The following is a 14,876-nucleotide window of genomic DNA, read 5'->3' as shown; positions in this document are numbered from 1 at the left end:
CAAAAGGAGAAGCGCGCTTCGGAAGCGCGAAACGTCGCGCTTCTGAAGCGTGAGGGGAAGCGTCCATTTTTTTGGGAAGTGCGTCCCCCTTTTATGGGAAACTTCCCCCACGCTTCCCCCTCGCTTCCCCATTTTTTTCATTTTTCCGCTTCCCCTCGCTTCCGGGTCGCTTCCTAGGTCGCTTCCGGTTCGCTTCCTAGGTCGTTTCCGAGACGGTTCGGAATTTTCTTCTAAGTGGTCCCACGCTTCCCCGCTTCCTAAATTTTTGAAAGTGCCTCGCTTCCCGCTCCCGCTTCCCGTATCGCTTCCCGCTCCCGCTTTCTCGACTGGTAACTCTGGTATATATATATATATATATATATATATATATATATATATATATATATATATAGATATATATATATCATCAATATGAATCATCACTTCATCTCATATGGTATTCAATTCATGAAATCACCCATTTCACCAATAAGGTTCCATGAACCATAGCTCACTTAAACATATATCGCATACTTTCAAAATTTGAGGTCACATGCATTTCAATCATATCATACAAAAGCATATTATCCTATGCATTATATCATTGCCACCAGGAGCATTTCATTATCCAAATCTAACCTCAAAGCATGAGTTCTATACAATGTGATCATATATATAACAAGGATCCACTAAACCTCAAGATACGTAACTTCTACGCAGTTCGAGTTATGCACACAGAATTCAAATCATATATGCATCTAAGACATCTAAATCATGGTACCATCATATGCATATATATTTTTACCTCAAAGCACATCGCATTCGACCATATCAGTGTGAAACACACGCACAGATCTACAAGACATTTTAGTCCAATATGATATCCATCAATCATGCTATACAGGTATGATATATTCTCACAAACAATCATAATGCAAACCTCTGCAACACAGCTATGTAGGCGTGATGTATGATAAAAACTAAGTGTTTGTAGTCATGAGGTGTCATTCCTCTAAATAGTTTAACTAATTATTTGTAGGCGTATAAGTCAACCTCCTAAAAGTTAATCATTTGTAGGTGTAACAAGTCAACTACTCAAAAACTAATCAGTTGTAGGCATAACATGTCATTTACCTGCATAAGCATCATAATCATAAGGGTCTAGGTTGGACAAAATTCATACGTAATTTCATTAATAAACTTTTACTTGACAAGATCCGTACTGAAAAAATAAAAAGTCTTACCCGAACTTATTAAAGTGTCTATTTGCTAATTCTCTACCTAACCCGTCATGACGAAAATAAACATGGTTCCCTACTTTCATTGCTACTAGTGAGGCAACTCAGGTTGTTGTTGGCTTTCCTTCGCGGTTCGCTTCTTCAGATCTGCTTCCTTCTTGCGACAAACCCTGGCGAAATGTCCCATCTTTCCGCAATAGAAACAGCCTCCAGTGTCTCGAGGGCATAGTTGTCCCGGATGACCATAATTACACTTCGAGCATTTACGACTAGACGATCGATGTAGCTTGATTCCTTTGCCTTGCTTTTGTTTCTTAGATGGGGATCCCTGCATTATATCATTGGCAAGTCGGCATTTGCTAACTTCCTTACTACCAACTGACTTTTTGTTCTGAATATCTTTAACCTGCTTCCCTTGCTCCAAGCCTTGTGTGGTCAGTTGCCACTTATCGTAGTTTCGCTTATGGCGGCATTCTTTCCCTGAATGGTCCACGTTACCACAGAAAGAGCAAACAATAGAATTTCGGAGGTACAACAGATTAGGGAGAACTTGATGGTTATCCATCTGTTTATCGCACTGACCCTGAAAGTTGTTCTCACAAGCCACACTATGACTCAGGTTCTGAACCATAGATTGGAGATGAATAATGGCTCCAGTCAAAACATTTATTGCCTCGCTCATCTCCTTATATGACATCTAAATCGAAGCAAAATATTTTAATCAAATTAAGTACAAAACAACAAAATCAACAGTAATTACCGTGCGATGCAGATGTCGGATGGTCAATAATCACTATTTTCCCTGTCGCTCTGATACCAAGTTGTAACGCCCCAAAAATCCAGGACTTGTAACTTTTTAAAAAAGTTTAGAAAGCTTTGAAATCATACAATAATCAGAGTTTAAATAATACTTTAGCAGAAAATGATATTTTTAAAACCACAAGTCAATGAACCTTGAGCACATTACAGCGTAAACTTTCCTTTTGTCAAATCCCGCACAACCATTGAAATCAAATGGTTTAGAAACGGAGTTTCAATAATTGAGAATTCATTTGTTGAAACCAAGAAGAAGCTTACTAAAACAGTTTTATTAACTCACGGTTTAATAAAAGAGAAATTTTGAAACACACTTTATACCAAATTTACCAACATGTCCTCAGGAGCGAAACATCAGGGAAAGAGCTCTATCTTGACCTCATCACGCCATCGTGTCATCGTAGACTGTATCACCTATCCAAAACCTGCCCATAAAATGGGTCAGTTTCACTAAAAACTGGTAGGTGCACAGACAGGACAATATAGAACATAATTAAGCAGAATAATTTAATATGTCAAAGTAGACAGGCAATTAAATAGCAATTTGCTTTCAGCAGAGTCATAGAGCAAACTATCATGAGCACAATGCTAAAATTATTACAAGCATTTTACTGGCACAAGTAGGCTAACTACTACAAGCAAAGAACTGCATAAGAAATTTAACTAGCAAAATACAATATTTCATCAACCACACACACAATTCCATAAGTATTGAACCGGTGGTACACCATAACTTTCATACGCGTATAACTCAACAAATTGTGTAATCGGATTTAAATTATGTTTCGATATTAACTGGCCAAGTGGGTACGCACAAGACACGACTCTAGAAACAGCCTAGACTGATCCGAGGGTTTATTATGCTATGTATTTTATGATAACCCGGATAGCTGACTGAGTCCGCACCTAAGAGGACGGTCGGTGACCAAGAGAGAAATCCCCAAAGCAGCATAAACAATGGATGCATCCCAAACATGGAGAGCTACCACCTAGGATAATTATGGTAGTCTCATTCCCCTAACTCTGATGACTGGGAAGCCGAGTCTTTTGCTCATAACTGCCATTAATGGCATGTCCATCGAAGTTTTGTACCTTCCTGTCCTCTCTCCTGTCCTCTCTCCTGACAGGAGTCATCGATTCGAATGAGTACATCAGGGGTAGTTAACTGAAGACCCATTCTACATACTCTGGTCTTTCGACCAACTCGAGTATCATGCCGGTGAAAGCGAAAACATCACTTATTTAGGTGATCACAACATTTTGTTATTTGCACTCATCGAGGTTGCCACAACCTACTCATCCAATCATCGCAACGTAAGAAGACGTACTTGTCAAAAAGTACGGTCGTACTTGTCAAAAGTACGGCTACGATGAAAGGGAAATGGTTCCACAAAAGAAACCCCAACAGATATTATCTGCAAAAGAATTAGTACAACACAGCCTGGCAAGATAAGTCTTGAATTCACTTCAACAACATTTTTCATATTTCATGATGCAAGGTCATCTCGGATCTCTCGTCCGATCAACAAAGTACTTAACATGTTGTGCATGTCTAAAAGTACGCTATACTGAACCAGAGAGGTGTGTGGGCTTCTCAAAAGAAACACCCAACACACAACTTCATAACGATCCAAAGAATAAAAGAGTGCTCATTTGACACGGTTCATCCTTAAAAGCCATAATGTCACATTAAGTCATTCACGCAAGGCACAACACTATCAATCTTGCATCCAAAATTTATCTTAGTATCGACATGTGACACTAGATTGATAAATAAAGAATGGGTCCTTCAACAGAACCCCACTCATTCATATGCTCATGCCCCTGATTGGGGTTATTCGAATTGGGTCGCAACTCGAATCGAGGTTATAAAATATTTCTCCCAAGTGTGTGGACCTAGGAGGGCCTATAGGTGACTTTGAAATCCGACAGGACTTAAAACTTAACTTTGCAAAGGTTGTGCACTTTGAAGAGCCATGGGCTTGCAGAAGGAAACCCTCTTTAAAAGAACTATAGTGCACAAGTGCAACTTCTAGTGTTTTGAAAACAAGTGATAACAGTATAGACACAAGACTACATTTATGTAAGTACATATTTACCATGAGTGTGAGCATATGCAGGTTATAACATGTCAACAAACAACTCTCGACTTGCGATGCCGCACATCGAGGGAAAAGCACATAAGTAATACACGAGGTACCAAAACCATACATTGACCACTTAGATAGGCAAACACATAAGGTCATAAGTAATACATGAGACACGAAGTCGTACCTCACTCAAAGGAAATGTGCAAGCAAACAAGGGCATATGTATTTCAAGAAATACGAAACCACACCTCAAATTCATAAACAACTACACAAAATAATAATCGAAGAATGAAATCGAACCTCAACCCATGAGCATGCAAAACAAGAAAATACGAAATTCAGAAGTCATATACTCTAAGCATGTCTAGCATGGGCATCTTAACTATTTCAACTTAAATAGGTTCATTTATTGCCCTTAGTGCGACTTTACCCTACCTTGGGATGTCGTGCAACTGTGTACGCCTACGCGTGAGGATAATACGAGGGTTGCGCCGCGGAGCACGATCGGGACCTGTTGTGTAAATCTGCAAGAGTGTTAAATATTCAATTTTGCTAATATAATTAATGGTGCGACTAGGGCATTAGTAGCATTAGGCGACAGGGGACGAGTCCTTGCCGACGACACTAAGGCGGCAGGAGGCGAGCCAATGTCAAATATAGCGAGGCGGCAAGGGGCGAGCCCCTGCAGACAGCACTGAAGCGCCAGGGGTCGCACCCCTGCCGACGGCACTGAAGCAGCAAGGGTCGCACCCCTGCCGACAGCACTGAAGCAGCAGGGGTCGCACCCCTGCCGACAGCACTGAAGCAGCAGGGGTCGCACCCCTGCCAACGACAGTGAAACGGCAGGGGCTAGCCCCTGCCGACAGCACTAAAGCGGCAGGGGGTCGCACCCCTGCCGACGGCAGCGAAGCGGCAGGGGTCGCACCCTTGCCGACGACAACGAATCGACAGGGGTTGAGCCCCTGCCAACGATAGCGAAGCGGCAGGGGTCGCACCCCTGCCGACGGCAGCGAATCGACAGGGGTTGAGCCCCTGCCGACGGTGGCGAATCGGCAGGGGTCGAGCCCCTGCCGATGGCAGCAAAACAGCAAGGGAGGAGCCCCTGCCGTCAGCACCGAAGGGGCAGGGGGCTAGCCCCTACCGACGAGAGAGGGATCGGGGAGGTAGGAGCCATCAGCCTCCTGCCGACCCCTTCGCAGATCATGGCAGAGGGGAGGGTGACAGGGGCCTTTGGCCCCTGTCGGGCTTGAAAAGAAATGGCAGGGGCCATCGGCCCCTACTGGGTTTTAAAAGAAGAGGGGTCGGGAGACAGGGGGATGACCGACCTCCTGTCGGTCGCCCGATCTCCCACAAGGAAGAGAAAGGGGGGGGGGGGTGCGCAGGGGCCATTGGCCCCTGCCGGCACTCCGACGCACCCCAAAAGAGAGAAGGGGATGACAGGGGCCCTGTAGGCCCCCCTGTCAGGTCTCCAATGGGCAAGGAGGGAGATGGGAGGGCACGGCAGGGGCCGTGCGCCGCCTGCCGACGTCCTGTCGAGGTGACAGAGAGGGAGATGGGAGGGGGAGGAGGAGAAGGTGGAGCGGCGTACCTGGGAGCGGTGGCCGGCGTCGGCATGAGGCGCAGTGACGGCAGCGGTGGCGAGCGCAGAGAAGGAGGAGGGGGTCGTCGCAAGGAGATCGAGGGCGGCGTGCTGGGGGCGAAGGGTCGTGTGCCCTCCCCCGCCCCCCTGCAGTGCTTTTAAAAGCCTCAGGGGGGCGATGAATGGGGAAACCCCGATGGGTTTCCCCTAAGTCTTCCGAAAACGAAGGTGGAAGGGGGCGGCGCTCGGGAAGAGGATTTGAAATCCTCTTCCTAAGTCGGGTTATTAAAACCCTAATGAAGAGGGGGGCCGGTGTCCAAATTAAATTTTTTTTTTTAAAAGCGGGTTTACATAAAACCCATACAGAGATTTCCTTAGTTTGCACACCCAGGCAGTAGGATCCTTTTCGGCATAACCAGGAGGTTGCTCCATATACACTTCTTCCTTTAAAGTTCCATGCAAGAATGCATTTTTAACATCCATCTGGTTAAGCCTCCATCCTCGGTCGACTGCTAGGGATATGATGATACAAATTGTACCCATTTTGACTACTGGACTAAAAGTTTCATCATAATCTTCACCATATTGTTGTGTGAATCCCCGAGCAACAAGTCGCGCTTTATATATGTCAATACTTCCTTCAGGCTTATACTTTGTTTTATAAACCCATTTTGAGCCAACTACATTCTTTCCTTCTGGCCGAGGTACTATTTCCCAAGTCTGGCACTCATGAAGTGCTTCCATTTCTTCATTCATAGCTTCAGTCCAATGACGAGATTGAAGAGCTTGATTAAAACAAGTGGGTTCATCATGTTTTGTGAGCTGAGACATAAACAACTGGAAATCAAGAGAAAAGGTCTCATAACTCACCCATCGTTGAATAGGATGCCTAATGTGTCACGGCCTTTGAGCCGGATCATTAGCGATGCTTTCCACATTCCTCTACTTTATATTTTTGTCCCGTCTAGTGTATATCTGTCCATAGAAGCGTTCTACTGGGGGTGGTTTTACTGGAGATGGTTCAACACACATCTGTGAGTCATCCAACCCCTTGCTCAAGCCAAAGGAAGTACAATTCGCCGGACATGTTTCTCTTTTATTAGCAAAAAGATTTGCGCTCATCCATGGATCATATACCTCTACTTCTCGAGATGGCAACGCTTCAGAGTCATTTACCTGAAAATTCTGTTCATCAAAAACAACATTCCTAGAGGTCCTAATATGTTTTATAGTAGGATCATAACATCGATAGCCTTTGTATTCATCTGCATACCCAACCAACGAATCTGCACTTAACGGCCTTGTCCTGAAACTTATTTCGCAGAGATGAATCAATATGTATATAACATACACAACCAAAAACACACAACTCATCATAAGAGGGATGTTGCCCAAATAAAGTATAATATGGAGAGTGTTGATCCAAAAGTGTCATAGGAAAACAATTTATGACATGAACAGATGTATGCAAAACTTCTGTCCAGAGACTAACGGGCACATTGCTATCATGCTATGTCACAGGGATTCGGCTAGCAGGGTGCCGCACCCGCGTCGACGCGACTCGACGCGGGTGCGGGTGCGGTCAACCCGATCCTGGGTGCGTTGACCGCACCCAGGATCATTTAGGTCCATGGGCTGCGAATTTTTTAAAAAAAAAAATCTGCTGACAGCTGCTGTCAGCAGCTACAGACAGCTGCTGTCAGCAGCTGACAGACTCTGTCAGGGCTGAAATGGCCTGCAATTTTTTTTTAAAAAAAAATTCTGGTGACAGCAATTGTCTGTCAAGGCTGCGATTTTTTTTAAAAAAAAAATTCTGCTAACAGACAGCAGCTGTCTGTCAACTGCTGTCAGCAGAAAGGGAACCCCCGACCCCCTTTATATATATATATATATATATATATATATATATATATATATATATATATATATATATTTACATTTTTGCCACTGCCGCACCCCCCACCCAGGTTTTTTAGAAGTGCCGAATCCCCGCACCCGCACCCGCTCCCGCACCCGCACCCATGTGACATAGCTATCATGTAACATGCTCATCACACTCTCGACAATATGCTTGTGTTTCCTTTCCGCAACCCCATTTTGTTGAGGGGTATGAGGGCAAGAAACCTATCGACTTATACCTTTATCCCGAAGAAAGGCAATAAACTCGTTTGATGAATACTCGCCCCCACCATCACATTGTAAATGCACAATATCACAGGAAAACTTTGTTTTGACCATCAAATGAAATTCCCGAAATAGTTGAAAAACTTCATGCTTATGTTTCAAGAAATATATCCAAGTATAATGGGAATAAGAATCAATAAAGATAACATAGTAACGACTACCGGAAAGAGAAGGAATAAGTGTGGGTCCCCAAACATCAAAACAAATAATCTCAAATGGCTTTGAAGCCCTTTTATTAATAATATGAAACAGAAGAACATGGCTTTTGCAGAGTTCGCATGAGAAACATTTATTATTATCTAAAAATGAACATAAACTAGACTCTGGAAGAAGACCATCAGATACAAGACTTTCAACGAAGCCCCGACTACAATGGCTCAAACGAATGTCCCAAATATCTGCTTATTACAATGATATGAATTAAAAACTTCCAACGAAGGGAAAAACAAAGACTCCGAAGGCGAAGACACTGAAGAATGCTTGGACGACTTCAACTGGAGGACTGGGCTGAAGGTGAAGACATTGAGAGAATCTCCTTAAAGACATACATGTTGTAATGAAAAGAGGCGGAAGCACCAATAAAGCAAAAAGCACTCTTTAAGAGTGACCTCAAGAGCCAAGAATACAAACACTAAAAGTGCACACACAAAACTCTCAAAAGTAAGGGTGAAAACCCATGGCTTACAAGAGGAGAATACCTCCTCTATTTATAGAGGAGGGAGTGTAAAGGAAGGGACCACAAGGGGCTCCCATGTAGTCGTTGGGAGCCCCAACAGTCATAAATTTGACCGTTGGGGCCCCAACGACTACATGTGTGGGGCCCTTGTGGTCTTCCAAAAAGGAGAAAATAAAAAAGAAAAAAGGAAAAAGAAAAAGGAGAAAAAAGAAAAATATAAAAATAAAAAGGTTACATTGTGGTTTTACCAAAATACCCCTATCGGGTATTTCAAGAAAAGGGAAACTGTATATATATACATATATGTATATATATACTTATATATATACGAATGTATATATATATAAGTATATGTATATATATACATATTTTAACACGCCCCCTCAAACTTTACGGGGAGAAGACCGAAAGTTTGCTAAGAAGAAAAATAAATTGTAAGATCTCGTGTTTTCAGATCTTAGTCGCTTCATGAAAACTTGGAAATTTGGCTAAGTCTGGTAGGAAAATCGTTTGAGGCTCGAGTTTTAGACCAAGGTCTTAGAGTTTGGGTTTAACCCAAGTCTTATCATCAGGGTCTAGGCAAGCCAATCGAAGTGTGGCAAAGAGTTTGAATTTCAACCTTTAAATTCAAGCGAAATTCAAGCGAAATTCAAGCGACATTCGGGTTATTTTCGGGCGAAATTCAGAATTTGATATTCATGTAATATATCATTGGATGCGTCTGGAAATTCTGAGTGCAATGGTATTTTACTTTTTCAAATCCGAGTTCCGGTTGGCCCAGAAATCACGTTTTTCTAAAATTTTAGCAGTTTGTTGGAACGGATCCGAAATTGGATCGGATTGAATCCAAGGTATAGGATCCAATTTTATGGATTTGGGTCTTAGTTAGGTCCTACAAAATTCTGGAATGGATATAAGTCTTAATCCAAATCTTGTATGAGTATGGGTTTGGATCTTGGATCTTGGATCCGAATCCGATCCAAAATCCAAGCTTAACATTTTTATGACTTTAAATTCAGCTGGGAGCTTTAAATTGGGGTTATTATTATATAAAAAGTCTCCAGGGTCAACATGACCAATTTTGGGAACTTTTGAATACCTATTAATAAGTAAATTAAAAAATATATATTTATTAAATTAATGATTTTTATTAATTTCGGGAATAGAGTTAAGAGGGTTTAGGGTTAGCCCTCTTCCCTAATTAAAAAGGGTATAGAGGATTCCATACCTTTTACGATTAGGAGGTCAAATAGTCAACCAAATGTTAATTAGTGAAGGAGTCTAAGAAGTTTGGAAACTCCCTAGTGTGGGAGACCCAAATCTGGAAACTCACTAAAGAGTTTCCAGCTTTAAATAGGAGAAGGAAGGGGGGGGGGGCAGCCCTTTCTTTTTCTTTTGGCTGGAGAAAAAAAAAACAGGAGAGAAGAAGAGAGAGAGAGGAGAAAGCAAGGAAGAGTGAAGGAGGAAGAAGAGGAGGTTGGAAACATCGGAGCTCAGCCACACGCCCTCCATAGCCTCTATTTTTTTCTTTTTCCAAAAAGGTACGGGTACTTCTTCTTGAAACGAATGAGAAATAGGGTAAAGATTGGATTTTCCATGCTTCTTTTGATGGAAATCCATAGAGGAACAGTGGACCCTCGATTTCCACCGTTATTCTTTTTCGCATATGCTGTGTATATGCTGTTAAGCCCAGCCAACAAGGTCGGCTGGGCTGGGCAGGGTTGTAACAAAAACATTTATAAAAAAAAAAAAATCAGTTTTCTTGTAACAAGTATGTTGTTGTTCTTTTTGACAGCATACACAGGCCCAAACTGGGCCTGTGTACATGCTGGTGGACCCAACCGACAGGGTCGGCTGGGCTGGGCATTGTCCTTTCAAAAAAAAAATAAATATAATAAATAAATAAAACAACTAAAGCTTTGAAATCTGTTTTGTTTGAAGTATCGGTTGTTGGATTGGCTGGCTGGCAGCCAGCCGAGTGGCTCTCGGCTGACTGTCAGCTGCTGGCCGAGCCGACAGGCCCAGCCAAGTGATTGCCTGGGTGCGGTACTAATTTTGGCAAGACCGGGGCAGACCCAGTCGATTGGGAGCTGACTTGGAGCCTTGGGCATTGAGAATAAATTTTTATATATGTATTTTTCTGCATAGTTGGGGGTTCTTGACAGCTTACACAGGCCCAGCCTGTGAAGGTGCTGTCAGGCCCAGCCGACAGGGTCGGCTGGGCTGGGCTGTGAAATACATAAATTTTTCTTTTCTCATATGGATATTGTAGCATGCTGGCTTATGAAAATAGGGCCTGTTTGTGTGATTAGTAGAGTTCAGAATTGTTAATCTTTTGATGCATAATAAATCTTGAGCATGAATTATGTACCTACAGTTTTATTTCTCTTTATGTTAGAAGTTGAGGTGGTTTACATGACAGTTGAAACATGCTTACACATTGATGAACATGACGTGTGTTGTTACATATACATAATACATGAATGTTTCTTTGCCCATCCCAACACAAATCATGGTTAAAGGTATATGTAGTAATGATTGCACAAAGATGCTTGCATACCATGCATATGCACGGGAAAAAGGGGTATAACATGGGCAGTTTAAATTTGCATATGGGAATGTCATATTTCATGTTCATTATCAATGGATTAATTTGGTACATATATGACTATACCTTGCAGGCATGTTAATACCACTGCATACATTACATATGATTGTGATTCTTGCATTAGTGCTCCGGTGATCAACATGAATCATCGAGGGTTTAGTAAACCCGAGCTGTGGAGATGTTTCATCTACTCATTTCAATGCATTGCAAAGATCATGCTTTATTAATATCTCAGCTTTATTGCACTGTTCTATATGTTTCCGCAGGCCGGAGTCCTGTGATGGCTCTCACGAGGTAGATGCGAGCTTTTATCTTTCTTTTTTTGCATATGAGGTTGCAAGACTTAAGAAAATTAATTTTTAATAAAAAGTAATAATAAAGCACAGTGTAATACACCTTCTAGGATCACCCATCTGGAGAATGGGGATCTTAGAAGTCCGGTCTTGGGGAGACTGTGAGGATACAAAACTTCGTGTGCTTATTTTGGTCCCCTGAACCCGATATTGAGGTTCCTTCTCCTGGCCACGGTTTTAGGGAGAGTCCGCCACTTTACCCGGGAGTGGTGTGTTTGACACAGCTGTTGTTTTTTGTACCAAGGAAGTGGCACTTGTGGGCGTGGGGTGTCCCTTGTGTCCCCGACATTAGATGTGGAGGTCTAATATTCCGAAGGTGATTCGGTCGAGGGCTAAGTTGGAACCCAGTAATAAAATATAAATTGTGTGCTAAGCAACCCTGGGAACCTAACTTAACCTCGGGGTTTGTACCCGTTTGGTGTATCCGCGGGCAACGGTAATTAAAAAGAGAAACTTAAAGCTGTATGCATTTAATAGGGCATGCATAAGGAAACAAAAGACTTAATGAAAGATAATAAAATGATTCATGCATTGCACAAAAGACATGCATTTTTTCCTGTTATGCATTAGATCATGCATACTTTAATGGTTTCCTTACTCAATACATGAGGGTAAGTGTTGAATGTTTAATTCTTGTTGCATGCTGAAATTTTAGTAGATGCTACTGCTTTACTGTCCTTGCATGCTTAGCATTTATGATAGTTGCATGAATAAATTCTCAAATGCTATAAATTGTCTTGTATGTTTTTCCTTTAATTGTTGCATGATATCTCATCTGGACTCTTTATCTCACTTGTTTCATTAAGTAGCTGTGCTCAGGATTTCGATTCTGACACCCTACTTCATTGGTTTTTCGCAGGAACAGGTGATCAGTGAAGTCGACAGCTACTGCGAGGGCGCGAGAGTCACAACGAGTTTTGACAGCCTTCTTTGTGGACAGAGTGGCTCTTTATTTTGGCTTTTCAGTCTAGTGTTCTTGTTATTTGCTTATTGTCATCAGTGGTTACTTGAGTCAGACACTTTATTTTTGAGATTAGTTTTTAATTCATGAATAAAGGTAATGGTTGGTTATGGATGTTAATTGCAAGTTCTTTTGTGGTTTATGGCTATCCAGTTGGAATTGGAACTGTGAGGACCCCGGGTCTCTAGGAAGTTTTCCGCACTGTTTTAGAAAAAAAAAATCCGCATTTTCAAAGGGGATGAGTTGGGGTCGTTACACAAATCGTGGAGTTGGGAGCGCCTTGGTGAAGAAGTCAGCTAGTTGATATTCTGAAGTAACATATGGTAATGAGATAATCCCTCTGAGATATTCGTCTCGAACATAATGGCAATCCATTTCGATATGCTTGGTCCGCTCATGAAAAGTGTGATTGCTGGCAATGTATATCGCACTTTTGTTATCACAACAGAGCTTGGTGGGAGTGGAAATGGGGACGCCCATGTCACCAAGGAGACTCCTGAGCCACACGATTTCCATAGTTGTCATTGTCATGGCCCGATATTCAGCTTCTGTTGCTTCTTGCATCTCCACGAAATGAGAGATTCACCTAAAAAAATACAAAGACCCGTAATTGAGATACGATCATTGGGATTTCCTCCCCAGTCAGCATCAGTAAAAGCAGTTAAGTCAAGAGATGAGGAAGAGGATAAGAAGAGTCCCTTGGAGATGGTATTTTTGATATATCACACAATTCTCATTACGGCCGCCATATGAACCGTAGTAGGTGCGTGCTGAAACTGGCTCGCTGCATGAACTGCATGAGCTATGTCTGGACGTGTGATGGATAGATAGGTGAGGGATCCAATTAATTGACGGTAGGGGGTTGGATCTTCAAGAAGAACACCATCTTCAAGTCTTAATTTCGAATTGATAACTTCGGGAGTCTCAACTTTCTTTTCATCAGATATTCCTGATTTGGTACAAATTTCTGCAACTAACTTCATTTGAGATAAGATGTATCCTCGCGCGGAATAAGCCACTTCAATTCCTAAAAAATATCTCAAATATCCAAGATCAGACATATCAAAAGTTTCTTTTAACATAGACTTTACATCATTTACTCCCTTTTTGTCATTCCCAGTGATGATCATATCATCAACATACAACAGAAGCATAATAATGGAGTCACTTGTCCTTTTAACAAAAAGAGCAGTGTCAGTATAGCAAGAAGAAAATCCTAAATTGATTAATACATTACTAAACCTGTCATACCAAGCTTTAGGAGCTTGCTTAAGTCCATATAAGGCCTTTTTTAATTTCAAAATTTTTCCATTTAAATTCATACCTGGAGGCGGTTCCATATAAACTTGTTCATTTAAATTACCATTCAAAAAGGCATTTTTGACATCAAGTTGAAAGATTGGTCATTTTTTAACAGAGGCTATAGCAATAAGAGCTCGAACACTAGTCATTCGAGCAACTGGGGCAAAAGTTTCATCATAATCTAGCCCATACTCTTGGGCATATCCTTTGGCTACCACCCTAGCCTTATATCTTTCCAATGAACCATCACTCTTAGTTTTTACTTTAAAAACCCATCTACATCCAATGGGTTTCTTGTCATTGGGAGGATCAATGATTTCCCAAGTTTGCGCCTTTTTAAGAGCATTAAGTTCTAGTTCCATAGCTTCATTCCAATGAGCATATTGTTTAGCATCATTGTAATGAGATGGTTCATGAAAGGAGTGAAGAGCAAGTAGGCATGCTCGAAAATTAGGAGAAAAAGAATCATAAGAAACAAATCTATTGAGTATTTTGGAAATACGATTTGATTTTCTTTGAGAGGTCTCTTTGATTGACTCACTTGGAGAGAATTTTTCAAGGGCACAAGGAGGATTTCTTTCATTCCTTCTAGAGTAGACTTGTATTTGTCTTGAAACATTTTCTTCTAAGTTTTAATCATCATTTGGATGTTCAAAATGATCTTCACTAAGAGGTTCACTAGGATCAATATGATCATTTATGATGTTTTCTTGAGGCAACAAGTCAAATAAAAAGAAATAATCAATATTTTCATTTGGTTGGTGCGAAAAACCATTTTCTTCTTCTAGGAATGTGACATCTTTTGAGATATAAAGTTTGTTCTTGAGCATGTCAAAACATCAATAACCTTTTTGTTTTTCGCAATATCCCAAGAAAATACATTCAATAGCCCTAGGAGAAAGTTCATCATTTTTGTGAGTTAGAACAAAGCATTTACATCCAAAAATTCCTAGTCTTTTATAATCGGGAGACATATTGTAAAGTTTTTCAAATGGAGAAAGATTGTTCAAAGAGGATGAAGGGGTTCTATTGATAAGATATGTTGAGGTTAGAACCGCTTCGGCCCAAAAGGATTTTGGGATATTTTTTG

General features: G+C 41.4%; 1 protein-coding gene across 2 annotated transcripts in view; it reads right to left on the bottom strand.

Annotated features, from left to right (window-relative positions):
* Nucleotides 1-14,876, bottom strand: part of LOC149832507 (auxin response factor 12-like) — a 95,820-nt gene that overhangs the window by 66,225 nt on the left and 14,719 nt on the right. The window lies entirely within an intron of this gene.

Source organism: Nuphar pumila, chromosome 7 (assembly GCF_984573655.1).
Source record: "Nuphar pumila chromosome 7, dmNupPumi1.hap1.1, whole genome shotgun sequence".
In the NCBI taxonomy this organism is placed as follows: Eukaryota; Viridiplantae; Streptophyta; class Magnoliopsida; order Nymphaeales; family Nymphaeaceae; genus Nuphar; species Nuphar pumila.
Note: the sequence above shows the minus strand (reverse complement) of the source record. Positions and strands in the feature narration are given on the sequence as shown.